We start from the raw sequence: 16232 nt of genomic DNA on the forward strand, positions 1-16232 counted from the left end.
CACAGTTCCAGCACAGTCCTTTAAAGAACCCAATAGGTCCCTGTGCTGGCACGGTTGTATTCCTCGGGCAGTCCAGCTGTGAAATTCAGGGGAATGCCCCCTGTCTTGGCATGGTGAACAATCCATTCCTATCCAGGTTAGTGAGCGTGGTCGTTGTTTGCCAGGTTAAGTTATGAAGTTTGTATACATGGGCATATGTAGGGAGTATGCAATTGACGAGAGTCTGTACGGCTAGCTTCTCATTCTCTGTTAAGGGGATGCCTGCTGAAGAGTCCCAGACCTCCCTAAAGTGGGCAATGAAGTCTGGCAGGGGGTCGTCTGTTTTCTGCAGACACCGGGTAACAGCACCAAAGTCTGCATGCTGCCTTGCATGAGTTTTTATCACCTCTTTCACGGTTCTGTCCAGCCACCTGTCCTGGTCTGCAACAGGGTCCCAGGTTGGGTGGGGAAGTTAATGGTAGGGTGAATGGTTGTCCAGTGGGTGCCGTATGCAAGTTGTAACAGAGTCAGCACATCTTGTGACAGACAGTTGTAAATGGTGGAAATTTGCAGCAGCCAATTATAAAATGCATGTGGCCTTTTCAATGGATCTGTGGCATCTTGCAACATGGCCTGGACCTCTTCTTTAGTGTTGTCTTCCACTTATGATAATTCACATCATAGTTTCAAAAACACATCTGTTGACATTGTCATATTCTTTACCATCCACTTTACTTTGGCTTATTCCATGCACTGACCTGTAGGCAAGACTCAACAGTGTTGTTTACATTACAGAAAACAATATAATCCCCGATCTATGATGAGGGATTCCTTGCTCCTGGATTGATTTGTGGATGTATGAAAGCTCCTTCTGTACAGTTATTTATGACAATATCTCTTCTGTAAAACTGCAGAGGTTAAAAGGTTGGTCAGATTGAATCCAAATAGGTATTATCTATAATCAGTATTTTATTTGAACCAATCTCACAAAATTGAAACCACATTGATTACCTACACACACACACACACACACAATTCACATAGTTAGCATCACCTATCCCCTACTTTCTTTTCATCTCAGACATCCCTTATAGACCCTACTAAATGAAAACAGATTAATCTTTTTATTCTGAGTCTGAAATGATTGACTCCAATACCCCAACCATCTCCTTTAGTGCAAGGTGCATCTCCAACCAACCAAAGAATGAATGAATGATTTATTGTTACTTGCATTTTACAGTGAATAATACAGTAAAATACAGTGAAAAGCTTCAACTGTCACCATAAGCTGGTGCCATTTTGAAGAGTTTAAGAATAAAAAGAGCAAGATGATATAAATGAAGGAGAGACTGTCTTCTTTCTGCTGCTGCTGAGTCCTGAGCTGGCTCACCAAGGATACCTGCACCACCACTCTTCCTCCACCACCTCACCAAAATAGGAGTCACCATTCCTTGGTCACCATCCACTCACGACTGGGTCCACCTCGCCAATGCTGAGTCCCATGCTGAACCAATAAGCAAGTCTTGTTGCAGTTCTGATCTGAATAGACAATGGAGAGTTTGCCCCCAATTCCCATTGATTCCAGTTTTGTTAGAATTCCTTGACGGAACATTCCGTCAAATGCAGTCTTGATGTCAAAAGCAGTCACTTTCATCTCTCCCCTTGAATTCAGCTCTTTTGTCCATGTTGTAAATAAGGCTGTAATGAGGTCAGGAGCATAATTCAAACTGAGTATCAGTGAGCAGTTTATCCTTTTGTAAATACTGCTTGATAGCTCTGTCATTTTCCTTTCTACCATTTTACTGATGATCAAGAGTAGACTGATAGGACGATGATTGGCTGAGTTGGATTTGCCTTGTGTTTAGGGCATAGAATATGGTTCTATTTGGTTTCAAGTGTCAGATCCTAGTAGATGATAATGCACCAACGTTTTTTACAATTTCAATTCCAGTCATCTAGCGAAGCAGAGATTCTGCTGGCTCACACTTCAGACTAACACCTCTGAATTTTAACAGTGCACAATATCTGCTGACCATATCTGAACTGCTTCTTGTCAGATCCAGGAGTGATTGGTGATGGTTCATGCCCATGAAGAATTATAACAGGACAGAATTTCACCAAGACCATTAGAGTTTTTACAGGAACATCAATTCCCAGGGATGCCCACCAAGATATTATCAACCCTCTGCTAAAGGACCATCCACACTTGTTGGTCACCCAGTGCAAAGCTGTCACATTCAAATGTTGTAGACAGGAATATTCCAAGACTGAGGCATGCTGTAAAATTTGGAGCAGACCCTGCAAAGGCTCAGTGGTCTCACTGTCTAAGGCCCTTCCTTCATTGTATACTGAAGGAGTAGAAACTGTGTGAAACTTCACTGTTTTGACATGCGATGAATACTATGAATATAACCTCTAAATGGTTATGTACTGAGGCATCTTAGAATGCCACATTCTGTACTTAAAGGAATTGATCTATTTTGCTCTCAATAGGTGGAATTTTATACTTGAGGGCAGGGTCCCACATCTCAGTGGCTCAATCGTTTTAATTTGTTGACTGACTACAGATTGAAGAAAAATCATGTTGGACTTGAAACATTAGCTCTGTTTCAATCTCCACATATGCTGACAACTCTGCTGAGTTACTGTTGCTATCACAGAAATATAGACAATAGGAGCAGGAGTAGGCCATTCAACCCCTCAAGCCTGTTCTGCCATTCAATTCATCAAGCTCGATACCCTATTCCTGCCCTTTCCCCATATCTTTTGATCCCTTTAGCCACAAGAAGTATTTCTACACCCTTATTGAAAACATATAATGTTTTCGCCTCAACCATTTTCTGTGGTAGTGAATTCCCCAGGCTTACCACTCACTGGGGGAAGAAATTTCTCCTCATCTCAGTATTAAAAGGTTTACCCTTTTTCTTTGAAATATGACTCTTGATTCTGGACTCCCCCACCATCGGGAACATCCTTCCGACATCTTACCAAAACAGTCCTGTTAGAATTGTATATGTTTCCATGAGATCCCCTCCTCACTCTTCTAAACTCCAACAAACATAATCCTAACCAACTCAATCTTTCCTCATATGTTAATCTGGCCATCACAGGAATCAATTTGGTAAACCTTTGCTGGTTTCCCTCCACAGCAGATAAAGAGACCATAATACATAATATTCCAGGTGTGGCCTCACCAATGCCCTATATAATTGCAGCATGACAAATGGCCTCCTTCTTTAGAGACCGCAATTTCCCTTCCCACGTGGTTAAAGATGCCCTCCAACGCATCTCATCCACATCCCGCACCTCCGCCCTCAGACCCAACCCCTCCAACCGCAACAAGGACAGAACGCCCTTGGTGCTCACCTTCCACCCTACCAACCTTCGCATAAACCAAATCATCCGCCGACATTTCCGCCACCTCCAAACAGACCCCACCACCAGGGATATATTTCCCTCCCCACCCCTCTCCGCCTTCCGCAAAGACCGTTCCCTCCGTGACTACCTGGTCAGGTCCACGCCCCCCTACGACCCACCCTCCCATCCTGGCACTTTCCCCTGCCACCGCAGGAACTGTAAAACCTGCACCCACACCTCCTCCCTCACCTCTATCCAAGGCCCCAAAGGAGCTTTCCACATCCATCAAAGTTTTACCTGCACATCCACTAATATCATCTATTGTATCCGTTGCTCCCGATGCGGTCTCCTCTACATTAGGGAGACTGGGCGCCTCCTAGCAGAGCGCTTTAGGGAACATCTCCGAGACACCCGCACCAATCAACCAAATCGCCCAGTGGCTCAACATTTCAACTCCCCCTCCCACTCTGCCGAGGATATGGAGGTGCTGGGCCTCCTCCACCGCCGCTCCCTCACCACCAGACGCCTGGAGGAAGAACGCCTCATCTTCCGCCTCGGAACACTTCAACCCCAGGGCATCAATGTGGATTTCAACAGTTTCCTCATTTCCCCTTCCCCCACCTCATCCTAGCTTCTAACCTCCAGAAACTCGATCCCCTGACCTGTCCGGACTTGTCCGACCTGCCCAGCTCCTTTTCCACCTATCCACTCCACCCTCTCCTCCCTGACCTATCACCTTCATGTCCTTCCCCACTGACCTATTGTACTCTATGCCACTCTCTCCCCACCCCCACCCTCCTCTAGCTTATCTCTCCACGCTTCAGGCTCTCTGCCTTTATTCCTGATGAAGGGCTTTTGCCCAAAACGTCGATTTTGCCTGTCTTCGGATGCTGCCTGAATTGCTGTGCTCTTCCAGCACCACTGATCCAGAATCTGGTTTCCAGCATCTGCAGTCATTGTTTTTACCTGTTACTGTACTCAACCCCTCTCATTTTGGAGGTCAACATCAGGTTTACTTTCTGTACTGCTTGTTGCATCTGCAGCAACTGGTGCACAAGGACACCCAGATCTCATTGAACTTGCCCTCCTCTTAATTCAGAATCTATCCACCTCAAACACCACACTTCCAACACCTTCTGAGGCCCAAAGTTCCAAATTCACATAATCCCCTGAGAGAAAATCACTTTCCTCATCTCTATCCTGAAAGGGTGACCTCCGTTTTAAAACAGTTCCCTCTTATGTTGGATTCACTCACAAGAGGAAACATCCTATCCACTTTGTAAACACCATTTAGGGTCTTATACATTTTAATCAAGTCACTCCTCACTCTTCTGTATTCCATTCAAAATAATCCCAGTTTGTCCAGGCTATCCTTGTAAGGCAAACCACTCATTCCTAGTTTCAGTGTAGTAAACCTCTTTTGAACAACCTCCAATGCATTGACTTAAATAAGGAGATCAAAATGGTACACAAGTTTTATGATGTTCTCTCATCAGTGCCTGCATTACCAAAGCATGACATTCTTATTTTTGTGTTCAATTTATAAAGAATAATATCCCACTTGCCTTCTTGATTATGCGCCACACCAGCATACTAATCTTTTGCGATTGATGCACCAGAACACTTAAATCCCTCTACACATTGGAATGCTGTGGTCATTCTCCATCTAAATTGTGCATGTAGTCCTGTATTATGGCTTCACCAGGTTGCTATCTTATTTCTTAGCTATATATTATCCTCTTAGCATACTCTCCTACTCTATTCATTGGACCAGCATTGACCTCCTGGTTTGATGGTAATGTTAGGGTGGAAGATATGCATGGCCATGGGTTACAGATTGTGGCTGAGTACAATTCTGGTGATGAGCCACATGTGTCTCATGAGTGCTCAGTTTAGAGTTGCTAAATCTGTTTGAAGTTTGTCCCATTTAGCATTGCCACACAACACAGTGGAGTATATTCACAATCTGTACAAGGAACATTGTCTCCATAAAGACTGTGCAATGGTCATTTCTACTGTCATGGATAGATGCCATGCTGCAGAGGAGCCGGTGTTGGATTGGGGTGGACAAAGTTAAAAATCACACAATACCAGGCTATATTCCAACAGGTTTATTTGAAATCACAAGCGTTCAGAGTGCTGCTCCTTCATCAGGTGAAGTACAGTGACCAAGGGGAAGAACTGAATATCCAGTATTCAGTATTTAAGAATGTCATCGAAAAAAAGAACATAAGTTGGATAGCACTGTTCGTAATGGAGGAAATCAATGCAATAGTTAGCAAGGATATTGGCTTGAAAAAGTATGATGTGGAACCTGTATTGTAGGAGATAAGAAACAACAAAGTGTAGAAAACATTGGTGAGGGTTGTTTTTGTGCCTCCATGCAGAGTGGAGATGCAAGTGAAAGCATTAGACATGAGATTAGAGACACATGAAATAAGGATACAACTGTAATCATAGATGACTATAATCTATAGATGGATTGGGCAAACCAAGGTCTGAGAACATTAGCTCAAATTCTACAATTTCAATTTAAATAAAAAATCTGGAATTAAAAACTTAGCTAAATCACAACAATATAACTATTGTTGTAAAACCCATCTAGTTCATGAATATTCTGTAGGGAAAGATATCTGCCATTCTTACTTGTTTGACCTACATGTGACTCCACACCTACAGCAGAGTGGTTGACTCTTAAATACCTCCCATGCAGGCAGGGATGAGCAATAAATGCCAGTTTAACCAGTGCCACTGACATACCATAAATAAATAAATGTTTGTAGTAAAACCTTTTTAATCACCTTTTCATCTTTGCTTAAGATTTAGTTTGCAATAAACTAATTCTTTATTTGTCACTAAAGTAGAAACAGCCATTGTAAATTTGGAGGGTAGTGTGAAAATGCAAGGCATATTTTTTTCTGAAACATTGCTTTTGATTTTAATGTAAACCCCTGACCCCCAAGGGGCTGTCAATGTTTTTGGAGTGGAGTGAAAAGGAAGGGTGGTGGGGAGGTGTTGAAATTTGACGACTAAAAACTAAATCCCAAGCCAATAGACTCGTCTCCCTTTAAGTTCTGAAGCACAGAAGTCTAGCCATGAATGGAGTACTTGTAAAAGCCAGGTAGGGGCCTAAATACAATGGCAAAGTCATAGTTTGATGGAACAGAGGAGAAAAGTGTTGACTCTTCTCAGATAATTTAATCTTTTAGCACCTCTGCAGACCAGAAGAAATAGGAGGGCTTTCCCCCTCATTTCAAAGGGTAAGATATAGCCTTCCCACTGCCAGTCGCCAACTGTATCTCAGCCTGGATCCTTCCAATGTCCAACCGCCTGAATGTCGCCCACAGCAGATCTCCTCCTTCTTCACCTAGAGGCTGTTCCCATTAGCTTCAGGCTCAGGCCTTCTGCTGCTATTGCAACTCCCACAGGTCTGTCACACTGTCCCTTTATTCATCTATCAGATTCAAGGCATCCCCATAATATGTTCTACTACCCTGCCATTAAGGTCAAAAACGTCTCCACATTTCTTGCCTATGCAGGGCCCTTGAGCCAATTTTGTCTTATCCATCACTTTGCTCAGTTCCTTATTAAGATTGATGTTATTGTGCAGGATGAAAAGTGAAAAAATGCAAGTTAAGGCGATAAAATTCCTGTCTTGGCCAACTCCAATATTGACCGAAATGTTTGGATCATAATGGGATGTTGACTTCCCATGAATTGCAAGTAACTGGCATAGAAAATTAAATTTTGATCAAGACAAGAATTGTCATCTGGCTAATTTTGTTCCAGATTAGTCAATATTTTGATTAACTTGCTGGTAATATCTGAAATATAAACCAAGTAGCTATTTTGAAGTGCAGACAGTTCCTTGTTAAAGGTTTCATTTTCTCATCACCAGCAATGCAAAATGACATGCCTTGATCTTGTGAATTAATTGAAAGTTACTGCCACATCAGAATCTTGGAGGCCACTTGTACTGTACCCATGGGATAGTTAGAGATCCACCCAAGAACATAAACCTTAAACTGGGCTAAAAGCCACCCTCTAAGAAATACTCAGGTTGCAGCTATAATAGACCCAGATTACATAAAATATAGAATACAGCATAGGAATGGGCCCCTTGGCCCATGATATTGTGCTGAACATGACATCAAATTAAACTAATCCCTTCTCCCTGCCCTTGGTCCTTATCTTTCCATTCATCGCATATTCATGAAATTATCTAAAAGTCCTTAAATGTCTATATCATATCCTTGGTAGTGCGTTCCAGACTCCTATCATTCTCTGGGTAAAAAAAATTGCCCCTTTGAAATTTTCCCTCTCACCTTAAATGCATGCTCCCTCGACATTTCAACTCTGGAAAAAAGATCCTGATCACCAACCCTATCTATGCATCTCATAATTTTATGGACTTTGATCAAGTCTCCCCTCAGCCTCTGCCACTCCACAGAAAGTGACCCAAGTTTTTCTAGCCTCTCCTTATAGTTCATACCCTCGAATCCAGGCAGCATCCTGGTAAAAGTCTTCTACACTCTTTCCAAAGTCTCCACGTCCTTCCTGTGGTGACCAAAATTGAACACAATACTTGAAGTGACACTGAACCAAAATCTTATAAAACTGCAACATGACATCTGACTCGTGTAATCAGTTCCACAACCAATAAAGGGAAACATGCCATACGCCTTCTTTACCGCCCTAGCTCCTTGCTTGGCCTCTTTCAGGGAGCTATGGACTTGAACCCCAAGATCGTTCTGTACATCAATGCTGTTCAGGGCCCTGCCATTAATTGTGTACTTCTCCTTAACATTTGATCTCCCAAAGTGCAGCACCTCACACTTACCCAGATGGGGCCGGCACAGTGGTTAGCACTGCTGCTTCACAGCACCAGGGACGCAGGTTCAATTCCAGCCTTGGGCGACTGTCTGCGTGAAGTTTGCACATTCTCCCTGTGTCTGCTTGGGTTTCCTCCCACAGTCCAAAGATGTGCAGGTCAGGTGAATTGGCCATGCTAAATTGTTAGGTGCATTAGTCAGAGGGAAATGGGTCAGGGTGGGTTACTTTTCGGAGGGTCAGTGTGGAGTTAGATTAGATTAGATTAGATTACTTACAGTGTGGAAACAGGCCCTTCGGCCCAACAAGTCCACACCGCCCCGCCGAAGCGCAACCCACCCATAACCCTACGTTTACCCCTTACCTAATACTACGGGCAATTTAGCATGGCCAATTCACCTGACCTGCACATCATTGGACTGTGGGAGGCAACCGGAGCACCCGGAGGAAACCCACGCAGACACGGGGAGAACGTGCAAACTCCACACAGTCAGTTGCCTGAGGCGGGAATTGAACCCGGGTTTCTGGCGCTGTGAGGCAGCAGTACTAACCACTGTGCCACCGTGCCGAATGGGATCTAATCTAATCCAAACTTCATCTGCCACTTCTCTGCCCTTATCTGCAACTGTTCCCATGTATCCTTTGACAACCTTCTATGCTACCCACAACTCCACCCATCTTTGTCTTGTTTGCAAAGTTACTAACCCCCCTCCCCCATATACCCTTTCATCCAAGTTATCTAAATATACCACAAACAGCAGAGATCCTAAAACAGATCCCTTTGGAACACCACAAATCACAGACCTCCAGGCAGGAAATTACCCTTCCACTCAACCTCTACCTTTTATGGGCATGCTATCCTGATTCCAAGTGGCCAAGTCATCGTGGATCCCATGCATCTTAATCTTTGGAAGAGCATACCATGAGAGGCCTTGTTGAAAACCTTACTAAAATCCGTGTCAACAACATCCACTGCTCTCGTCTCATTGATCACCGCCGTCACCTCCTCGAAAAATTCAATCAATTTAGTGAGGCATGACCTGCCTGCACATAGCCATGCTGTCTATCCCTAACTAGGCACTGCTTTTCCAAACACACATAAAAGGTTGGAAAGTGAATCATTCAGTTCCCGTATGTCCTTGTACCTAATGTAGATGACAATGAGCTATTTTCTTATTAAATGTGCTTTTTGTCTATGCGGAATTGCCTTGTCACAATACTTGGTATGGAATAAACCTATGCTGGGAAGCACATAATGAAGATGTATTATCAATAAGGGAGGCAATGGCCTAGTGATATTATTACTGAGCTATTAATCTGGAGACCAAGACAATGTTGCAGCACGTGAGTCCCATCACAGCAGATGATAGATTTTGAATTCAATAGATACCAGGAACTAAGAGTCAAAAGATGACTATTAATCCATTGGTAGAACAAATCCATCTGGTTCACTAATGCCCTTAAGGGTGGCATGGTGGCTCAGTGGTTAGCACTGCTGCCAGGGACCTGGTTCAATTCCAGCCTCGGGTGACCGTGTGAAAATTGTGCATTCTCCCTGTGTCTGCATGAGTTTCTTCCAGATGTTCTGGTTTCCTCCCACAATCCAAATATATGCAGGTTAGGTGCATTGGCCATGTTAAATTGTCCATAGTGTTCAGGGATGTATAGGTTAGGTGCATTTGTCACGGGTAAATATGGAGTAGTAGGGGAATGGGACTGGGAGTGTTACTCTTCGAAGGGTCACTGTGGACTTATTGGGCCAAATGGCCTGTTTCCACACTGTAGAGATTCTATGAGAAAACTGCAATCCTAACTTGGTCTGACCTATATGTGACTCTCATACCACAACAATGTGGTTGACTCTTAACTGCCCTCTGTGCAATTGAGGATGAGCAATGATGCTGGCCCAGCTGGTACCACTGTCATTCCGGGAAAGAATTTTTAAAAATTACTGCAATGTCTCTTATAATCCAAAGATACTTCTAATCAACTTCTAATGCCACTTCTAATCCAAAGGTACAGGCAAATACTCTAAGAATACATGTTAAATCTCACCATTACAGCTGGTGAAATTTAAATTCAATGAATATTTCTGGAATTAGTTTAAGTCATGATGACCATTGTCGATGTTGTAAAACCCCATGTGGTTTACTAAATCTACCATCTTTGCCAGTTCTGTCATATGAGTCCAGACCCACAGCCATGTGTTTGAATCTTGATTGCCCCTTGAAATGGATGAGCAAGCCATTAGTTCAAAGTGTGATGACCAACAAATGCTGGCCTTAATGATGCCTACGTCCAGAAAAGTGAAAAGGAAGAAAAAATGCTTCGAGATTGCTCAGCGATTAGGTACTTGTTAATTGTGGGGAACGTGAATCATGAAATCACTGATCCAAAACCCACCAAAATTAACCCTGGAGGGAATGCACCTAATGCTGCATTCAAATACTGTTTTGAAAATGCAAGCCAAGCTGAAAAACAGCAAATCAATTATTAGATATTCAGTCAGAGCTAGCCACACTTGTGCTGTTAAGGGATTTGTCACTGGGGTCAGGGTGCATGGACGCAAAAGAAAAACAGATCAAACCAAGTATTATCTATTCAGTCATTCCCTTCCTTCAAATGTTGCAGGCATCAAGGACATATAAGCAATGAAGGCATCAAGATTCTTTCCATTAATATAATCTGTAAATTGTATACTGGCATTTCTCTTGTCAGATACTACCTGAATATTAACTGAGTGAAAATGATTCCTCATTCATGATGTTGATGATGCTTAATGGCCTCATGAGTACCAGAAGGACAATTCTAATGTTGAAAAGGATGACATGAACTGGAAACGTATATTACATTTCCTTCAATCTTTCAAGTTAAGGCAAATAAAAATGGGGAGAGATCTAAAACATGTTGCTGATTTTCTAGCATCTGCTTTATGCCATTGCACGAAGTCACAATTCTCCTCCACGAGTTGTTTTGTTTTCAGGAGAGTGTGGCCACCTGGTGGCAACTATCAGCCTTATCTATCTGATGCCTCCAATAACAGAAAAATGTGAAGCTTCTTCCACACACTAATTATATTTAGCTTATTCTGAACTGGATTCTTTTTTGTGCCAAAAAGCACCTGTGACACTATCGCAGGGCAGTAAAAAAAGTCTTCTGTACACAAACCCCAGTCCTGAACAACACAAGTGGCTCCATTCACATGAATATCATTATAGTCCGACAGAGAAATCATTTCAGCAAATCAGTTGCCAAGAGCACATAATACAGTGGGAGGCAACAATGACAACTGATTAGTGAAAAACGTAATCAAAGCATTTTGTTTATAAAAACTAAATTTTAATGCCCACATTTTTGAGTATGTCAATGTCATTACAATACAACAATGCAAAGAATATATATGGTCCAGTGAATTAGACTTCAAGTGTCTCTAGTGTTAACACAATAGCATGTTTTCAATGTTTTATTTAAACTTAATTGTGCTTGAAATGCATTGATTTAGATAATTTTGGATCAGCTTATTAAAGGTTAAGTAATTGTTTTGTCGACCACCAGATGAAATAAGTTTTCAAAGGAAGATCAGATAATTTTCTTGCACTATAAAGAATTACATTAGCCTAACATGCGTTTACATCATCATGAATGGCCTTCCTATTCTATTGTAAAATTATAATGTTATTTCACGTGTTTACCTTTACTTGAAAATATGTCAATAGCCTAAGTTTTCTCGTCAAAAAGGTTTGTTTGACACACAATGCCAGATTTTAACTCAAAACTAATCCACTCACAGAGTTAAGATCAGGCTCTAAAGTCATTATCCTGTTGATGTAATTTCAATACATGTAATCAGAGGAAAGGGAGCAATTCCAAACCAATAGGGGGTTTGAAAACATTTAACAATTACTTGGAATTCTTTGACAAAGTAACAGAATCAGGAACTTTATCGATCTTGATTATCAGAAGGTAGCTGATAAAATGCTTCAAAAGAGAAAAATGAAAGCTCTTAAAAGGAGGAAAGAAGCTGAATGGAGGAAGATAAATTGACAAAAATAAAAAAAATGAAGTAGCATGATCAAAGGCATGAACTGTAATTGTTCCAACCTGCAGTTCCATCCTCTTTGATATATACTCAAATGGCTTTAATGCATTGTGAATAACAAAGATTATAAAACAATTATTTTGTAGATAATACCATGGTGGATCAATGCAAAATATGTTTGGAGGAGCTAAAAATCAATTCAAAGTTATCCGCCACAATTTAGATTCAAGATAGTTAGAAACATAAATGTCGCTTGCGTTTTAATTTCTATCTTGTCATGGGAGTTGACATGTAAACTGCAGAATTTTTTTTAAGAAAAAGGAATTTTTTCTGTTTCATCCCAACCTCGTGACATTTTCATGCTACTTTCTCACAGATTGGTAAGTTTTTAATTTCAAAACTCACATGCACCTCTTCTGGAGTCAGAGTCTCCTTTCTGAAGACGACAGGAAAATTATATTTTATTCAGTGCATTATTTTTGTGTGCTTTTGAAAATTTCAGAATCTCCCTCTCCAAAACAAATGTGCTCCTTACAGAGTTCATGACGACAGCAAGAAGTTTGTTAAGGCAGTTGGAGCAGTATGACAGGCAATAGTGAAACGCTTTGACATCAAGTGAGACTGTATTGTAATAAAGGCATAGTTTTAATGGAATATTTCACCATGCGGCTTTGTTTTGCAAAAGTAAATTAACTTATTACATTGATCACTGCTGCTTTCATGTTGACATATATTTACAGTTCTTTTGCCAGTGGATGTAACAACATAAAAGCAAATAAAATGCGTTGCTAAACCTTCCTGGCCCATTTCACTATGATTTAAATGTACACATGGAAATTACAGTTAAATGCTAAAAAAGATCTAAACATTTGTTCCCCTACCTTGATAGGCAAAATGTAATATGACAATTCCTTTCAATTGTACAACCTTGTAGCTGCAATGTTGTTTTTAATGATAGTTGTGGCTATTGTGAATTCTTGGCTAAGTTCCAAAAGCTTCAAATGACCTGACCTCAGTCGGGAATTACTGTCACAAATGCTCAGGGAATGATTAACAATTTAAAGAGATCATAATAATATATTCTGTCTTTACAGTTTCTGTATATGGTTGTTTCTTTACTACTTAAGAGATTAAAATATTTTATTTCTATTGTGCAGCTTCTTCTCTTTGACCATCAATGATATATATCTAAATGAGAGTTTAATTAGATTATCATAGGTTTAGTTTTCTCTACCTGATCTGGAAGAATTCCCATGGTTGTACATAACAGTCACTGGGTGATATATTGGGGGCATGGGTGACATGGGAATTTGAAGTGACACTGAGGAGGCATGAGTGATCTGTTAAGGCTTACAGACCATAGTAGAGATGAGGAGGCATGGGGTTTGTGAAGGGGTGAGTTTTAAGGAGCATTTGGGTAATGTTGGGAGCTAGCTATTTTCTCCAAAACTTGAAGCAGGTCTCCTAACTAGTTCAACTCCATATAGGTGCCATTTTGGATTTCACTGGGAGTCACAAACTGTATCACATGCCTAAATCCTGTGTGCATCATGATCCAACTGTGTACTTTATAAGTCAGGAAAGGCCTGACTTATGTTTCACACAACTGATGTAAAAATTCAATCCTTGGTGACCTTTCACAATTAATAGTATTTTATTTTCTGTTGCCTTCATATTATTGGATGTAATTTGCAATGTTGACACCTAAAAAATGTTCAGGCAGCATCCAACGAGCAGCGATTTCGCTGCTCATTGGATACTGCCTGAACTGCTGTGCTCTTCCAGCACCACTGATTCAGAATCTGGTTTCCAGCATCTGCAGTCATTGTTTTTACATAAAAAATGTGTCCATTGTATTACTTGGTGGATTGTAGATTTTTGATCAGCCATTGGTGAAAGACCATTGGTATAGGTGGATATGTGAAGTAATCAAATCAGCCATGGTCTTATTGAATGGTGCAGCAGGCTCAATGAGAAATGTGGCCTAATGCTGCTCCTAATTTGTATTGGTAATATGTATACAGGTGTAGGTAATAGACAGAATGCCCCTCAGGCATCAACCAGGCAGCAGTGTTGAAAATTATCTACATTGTATTCTGTTATTCCTTTCAATTTAATTGCGACAGAAATTATGAAGTACACAAATTATGAATCTTAAATTATTATTTATATTCTTTAAATTGCAAATAATTAAACTTTAAATAATTTTCAACTGACTGAATAATGATTTACAGCATTTATTGGACTCTTCATCATCCCCATTGCCAAGAGGCTGTTCCTGTGGAGGTCATTTCAGCTGCAAATAATGATACTGCTCCTTCTCCTTCTTGTCTTTGACTGGTGGTTTGACCTTTTTACCTCTCCCTCTATCCCCTTCCACCTCCCAACCTCTGCATGTCTCTGCTCATCTTCTGTGACTCCTCATTAATTGCACAGACTGTCAAAAACCTGCTGAATGCCTGATCTAATTGGGTCTAAATGAATTATCAGTCCTAACCCTGACTATGTAAGGGAATCTGGATAAATTTATACAACACTATCTCATCAGTTCATTTCAACAATTTTTCTCCATGCACAGCTCATCCTTCATTATGTTAAATTGATTGCTTTTAATTCCTGTTCAATAATATGTTCAATATATGTTCAATGAAAGCAATCTTATATAGCTGCAGTTTCCTTGCCAGTTTAATTTTACATGTTGGAAAAAAATTAATAGGCAATAGTAATACTAGAAAGTCATGCAGTGATCGGAAACTATACCATGCATTACCATCCTATGTCGTTCATTACTGCACATTACAGCAATTTTTAAAAATCTTGGGTCTGGATTATCATGGCAAAATTTCACTTGATATTGGGTAATATAGAAGTAACATAAAAGCATTTCCTAAAAAGCAGAGTGAGGCATTCCTGAACCTCTGCCCACCTCTGGTGGGCGGCACGGTGGTACAGTGGTTAGCACTGCTGCCTCGCAGCGTCAGAGACCCGGGTTCAATTCCCGCCTCAGGCGACTGACTGTGTGGAGTTTGCACGTTCTCCCCGTGTCTGCGTGGGTTTCCTCCGGGTGCTCCGGTTTCCTCCCACAAGTCCAGGTGCAGGTCAGGTGAATTGGCCATGCTAAATTGCCCGTAGTGTTAGGTAAGGGGTAAATGTAGGGGTATGGGTGGGTTGCGCTTCGGCGGGGCGGTGTGGACTTGTTGAGCCGAAGGGCCTGTTTCCACACTGTAAGTAATCTAATCTAATCTAATACCTGATCATGACTGAAACTGACAATATTCAGCCCAATTCAATGAAGGTGGAACGTTTTTGTGGTAGCTTGGTGTTTAGTTTGATAAGTTGGTACTCGCCACTAACAGGATGCTGATGTCAAACTAAAAAGACATTCTGCCTTTGTAATAAATAATGTGATATATGAAATTCAGTGCTAGTGTAAAGCCAGCTATATAAGCTATTCATTCCAAAGACTGGAAGATCATATCAAACAGTTTGTACCTTGTGCTATTCAAAAAAAGTCAGTGTTTGTGAACCTAAATACAGTGTCTAATATTAGATATGATTCTGTGACTGGATAACGTTTACTAAGTGATCCTGAATATGTGAAGAATTACTTCTGTTATGCAATAGAAACATTGGCTAACCCCTTGAATTTGTATTCTTGTGAAATGTTCTGGTGAGTGCAAGATAAAATGCTGCAACAACAGGAGTCTTTTTTCAGCATCAATTTCTATTACACCAAGCAAGTATTTGTATAAGGGAGGGTCAGTGGGCTGAATGGGTGGTTTGCAATACTGATGTGACACCAACAGCATTGGTTCGATTCCCACGCTGGCTGAGGTTGCCATAAAGGACTCCCCTTCTCAGCCTCTCTGCTCACCTCAGACGCAGTGGCCATCACGTTAAACCAGCACCAGTCTTCTCTCTTTAATGAAAGCACAGTCAGTTGGTTCAGTAGAACAATAGCAACTTACTTTATAGCCAAGAAATTCAAAACTAGTTTACTTGGAGTTCAGCAATAATAAGTCATCAG

The sequence above is a fragment of the Chiloscyllium plagiosum genome, unplaced genomic scaffold, assembly GCF_037043375.1.
Source record: "Chiloscyllium plagiosum isolate Xiang-an unplaced genomic scaffold, Cpla_swu_hap1 HiC_scaffold_5, whole genome shotgun sequence".
NCBI classification, from domain to species: Eukaryota; Metazoa; Chordata; class Chondrichthyes; order Orectolobiformes; family Hemiscylliidae; genus Chiloscyllium; species Chiloscyllium plagiosum.